Here is a 5,053-nt window from a genome sequence, read left to right on the forward strand (position 1 = left end):
CGGCAGGCCTGGCGCCCTCCCCTTCCCTGGCCCCCAGCTCTAGTCGTCTTCAAACTCAGTGCTCTCAGGCGGGCCTTGGAGGATCCGGGTGTGTCTGGAGTGGAGCGTGTTGTGGGCCGGGCCTTGCACAGCCATCGGAGGTGAGGCCGAGCAGCTGCGGCGGAGCCGCTGCCGGGCGCCGCGGTGCCCTTGGACCTCAGGCGTGTGGGTGTGAGCTGTGTCCGTGAACCAAAGCTCTGATGCCTTGTTTACATGTTTGTGTTCGTGGCATTTTTATCAGTCGTGGCTTTCACCAAAAAAATAAAATGTCCCTGCCAGAAGCCTTAGAGAGTCTCGCTCAGAGTGGTTTTGCTTCCCTTTTGCGGCCGGGGTCTTTCACGACAGTCATCCTTTCCTAGGCGTCGCCTCTGGTTCTAGACCTCGGTTCAACACTGTGCCTGCCCCGAGCGCCGGCGTCCTCTTCTGGGAAGTCGGGGGTGAACTGTCTCCCCTTGTGTCCAAGAGAAGGTAGAAAACACGGAGGTTCACAATTGTGACTGTTATTTTTTGAAATTTCTTATTTTTAGATTTTGAGATGCACACATAAAACTGCTCATGGCACATGATGACGGAGAGCTGAGAGAACGTGAATTTGGGGGCCCCGTGTGGGGGTGCGCTCGGAATCCCAGCATTTGGGGGGATCTGGATTTGCGGACAGCTCGGCTACTTAGGGAGGAGGCCCTTTGCAACTCAGTGAGACCCTGTTTCAAAGTAAAGAATTAAAAAAAATAGGGCTGGGGATGTAGCTCGGAGGTAGAACGTCCTGAGTTCCATCACCAGTACCGCAAAAAAAAAAAAAAAAAAAAGTCAATTTGAGCTGGGTGTGGTGGTGAGCATATGTAATCCCAGTACTTGGGAGGCCGAGACAGGAGACTTGAAGTTCAACACCAGCCTCAGAACAGCGAGGCCTGTTTCCAAATCAAAAATCAAAAATAGGGCTGGGGGTGTAGCTTGGAGGTAGAATCCCGTAGGCTTAATACCTAGCACCACACACACAAAAAAATAATAAGGAGGAGGAAGAGGAAGGAGAATGTGAAGAAGGAAGGAAAGAAAACAAGAAGGAAGGAAGGAGAAAGAGAGCCGGTGAGCAGGGGATTGATGGTCCCACCCTGTGGCTGGGACAAGAACTGCTCCCAGCCACACCACGCGAGCCCTCCTTGATCTCCTGTACCTGCGCCTCAGTGGGGACCGTCGTTTCGTAATTTATGATAGTCGGTCTTTGCTTATCTTTGTAATTTTACCACCTGTAACTAGATCACTAAATGCATAGTTATTTAATTTTTGCAGATTTTGAGATTTTTTGCTAATGGAATAAGACTATTTTCGAGTGTTTGGCTTCTTTCATCTGACCTTGTTTTCCATCCACATTGTTGTGTATTTTAGTTTTTATAGTTCATTCCGTTTTGTTGATGTATATTTTAGGACTGTACACAAGAGAGTCAATACACTGTTAATGGACCTTTGAATTGGTTTCAATGATCGCATATTATAAACTTATGCTACAATAAACTGTGTGTGTGTGTGTGTGTGTGTGTGTGTGTGTGCTCGCGCGCTTGCGCGCATGCGTGCTACTGGGGATGGAGCCCAGGGACATTCTACCTCTGAGCTACACCCCCAGCCCTATTTTTTATTCTTTATTTTGAAACTGGGTCTCACTAAGTTGCAGAGGGCCTCACTGAGTAGCTGAGTCTGTTTGTGAACTGCGATCCTCCGGTCTCAGCCTCCCAAACGCTGGGATTCTGATTTCTGGTGCACATAAACACATTTCTTTAGGATATAAACCTAAGAATGCGAATGTGGAGCTTCCAGAGAAGCATCTTCAGCTTTACCCTCTGATGTGTTCCAAAGTAGTTATACACATTCTCACCAGGAATAACAGTTCTTGTTACCCAGTCTTTCTCTGCTCTCTGGTATCATGTTTGCAATTTAGCTCGTTTGGTGCATGTGGTGAACTGAATGTTTCTGTCCCCTCAAATGCATGTGCTGAAGTCCTGACCCCAGCGCAACGATACTAGGAAGTGGGGCCCGAGGCGGTCATTAGGTCATGAGATAAATGTATCATCAGTGCTCTTTCAAGAGACTCCAGAGCTGTCCAGCTCCCTTTCTGGCACGTGAAGACACAGAAAGAAGACGGCTGTCTGTGAACCAGGGAGCAGCCCTCTCCACACAGAACTTGGAGGGCACCTGGAGCTCGGACTTTTCAGCCTCCAGAACTCTGCTACAGAAACAGGTCATTTAAACCAGTGTGTGGTATTTGTACAGCAGCTCCATCTGACTACAACAGTACACGTATTCTCTATTTTAACATAATGATGTTGAACACCTTTTCAAATATTTTCTAGTCATTAGATTTCTTTGTCTTTTTCTTACTGACTCACAAACTTTTAATATGTTATGGATATAAGCTCTTTATGATCTTTTATGAATATCCATTTTGTGGTTTACGTTCTGCTTTTTGACTAATAGAATTTCTTAACTTTATGTCAAATTTATCAAGCTTTTCCTTTTTGACTTAGGCTTTTTATGTCTTAAGACAGCCTCTACCCCAAGATCAAAATTCCTACATTCTCTTCTACGAGTTCTGTAGCCCCTCTTTGTTTTCGTTCATAGTATGGAATGTGATGCTACTGGGAACTCCTTGTGTGTGTTGTTAGGACAGGATAGGCTTATGCCACAGTGATACAGAATTGCAGGTGGGCGTGCTCACACACACTTGTAATCCCAGCATTCGGGGGGCTGACACCAGAGATCACCATTCTCAGACAGCCTCAGCTATGCGAGGCCCTTCACAATTCAGTGAGACCCTGTTTCAAAAATAAAAAGACTAGCCGGGCGTGGTGGCGCACGCTTGTAATCCCCGCGCTTGGGAGGCGGAGACAGGAGGATCGCGCAGGTTCGAAGCCAGCCGCGCTGGCGTAAGAGACCCTGTTTCAAAAATATAAAATAGGTCTGAGAGTGTAGCCCGGAGATAGAAGGGCTTCCAGGAACCCCAGTACCATCAAAAATAAATAAATAAATAAAATAAAAAAATAAAAAATAAAAAGACTAAAATATAGGGCTGGGGTATAGCTCGGAGGTACAATGTCCTGGGGTTCTGTCCCGAGTACTGCAAAAAAAAAAATCTAAATCTCAGGGTCTTAATACAAACTGTCGCTCATGCGGACAGCCACTGGGCCGAGGGCAATGCCGTCTCTGCCCTTGCTCTGCAGACAGTCACCCCTGTGTGCTGACGTGCTCTTCAAAGGACACGGGCTTACTAGTATAAGGGCCAACCATATGATTTCATTTTACTTAATTACACCTTCAAGGCCCTATCTCCAAATATAGTCACATAATTGAGGACTTCAAAATAGGAATTTTAGTGGAACACATAATGCTACCAGGAAATTTGCTAGAGCTGAATTACCGTTGCGAGTAAAAGAGGCAAAGCATGTTTCTTATGCTCTGGGCATCAGATCTAACCCATTCTGAACAAATATGTCTGATTGGAAAGTATGTTTGCACAAGAGGAAAATGTCATTAACAATAAAATAAAATCTGACTTTAATAAAACAAGATAAGAAGGATATAGGCTACCGTTGGAAATTATTGGTAAAATGGAAAAATGATATTGACGTGAGATTTGTGTGCATGTGTGGTACTGAAGATTGGACACGAGGACTGAACTCAGTGTACCGCTGAGCTACATCCCTGATTCTATTTTTTACTTTGAAATGGGGTCTGACTAAATTGCTGAGGCTGGTCTCAAATCTGCAATCATCCTGTCTCAGCCTCCCAAGTAGCGAGATCACAGTGCGTGCCACCACTACACCTGGCAACAAATGTTTTTTTTTCAGTACTTGGGATGGAACCCAGGGGCATTCTGCCTCTGAGCTACACCCCCAGCCCTATATTTTATTCTTTATTTCGAAACAGGGTCAAAGTTGCAGATGGCCTCTCTAAGCAGCTGAGGTTGTCTGCGAACCTGCAATCCTTCCTGTCTCAGCCTCCCAAGTACTGGGATTACAAGCATGCGCCACCACGCCTGGCTACATGAAATATTTTTAAAGCCGTGGACATAATAATGGAACAAATATAGCAGAGGTGTATATATGGATGTAAAAACCATTATTACTCCCCAAAACAATTATGCCAAATTATTTTATAATCAGCCGGGCGTGGTGGCGCACGCTTGTAATCCCCGCACTTGGGAGGCGGAGACAGGAGGATGGAGCAGGTTCGAAGCCAGCTGCGTTGGCTTAAGAGACCCTGTTTCCAAATAAAATAGTTTAAAATAGGTCTGGGAGTGTAGCCCGGAGGTAGAAGGGCTTCCAGAAACCCCAGTACCACCAAAAAAAAAAACCAAAAAAACAAATTATTTTATAATCCTAATATGCAAAATGCTTTTATGAATTCAAATATAGCCTTTTTTAGTATTTTATAAAGGATATGTAGCTTTCTGTGAATTAATTGAACAGATGAAATATTGGGATTGTTCTAAAACTATATTAAAACCCAGTAATCACAGCCACTTAGCAAGGTTCTCAGCAACCTAGTGAAACCATTTCCAAATAAATAAAAATCGGCCTGGGAGTGTAGCTTAGAGGTAGAATGTTTCTGGGTTCAACCCCTACTACCAAAAACTTCTCTAAAAGTTAACATTAAAAAATAAAGCCAGGCATGGTGGCTCACGCTTGTAATCCCAGCATTTGGGAGGCTGAGACAGGTTATCATGGTTTGTGGACAGCCTCAGCTACTACTTAGGCCCTCTGCAACTCAGTGAGACCCTATTTCAAACTAAAGAGAATAAAAAATAGGGTTGAGGGTATAGCTCAGAGGTAGAATGCCTCTGGGTTCCATCCTCAGTACTACAAATAAATAAATAAATAAATAAATAAATAAATAGCCGGGTGTGGTGGCACACGCTTGTAATCCCTGTGCTTGGGAGGCTGAGACAGGAGGATCACACAGGTTCAGAGCCAGCCTCAGCTACTTAGCGAGGTTCTCAGCAACTTAGTGAGACCCTGTTTCCAAA

Source organism: Muscardinus avellanarius (assembly GCF_963383645.1).
Source record: "Muscardinus avellanarius genome assembly, chromosome: 7".
NCBI lineage: Eukaryota > Metazoa > Chordata > Mammalia > Rodentia > Gliridae > Muscardinus > Muscardinus avellanarius.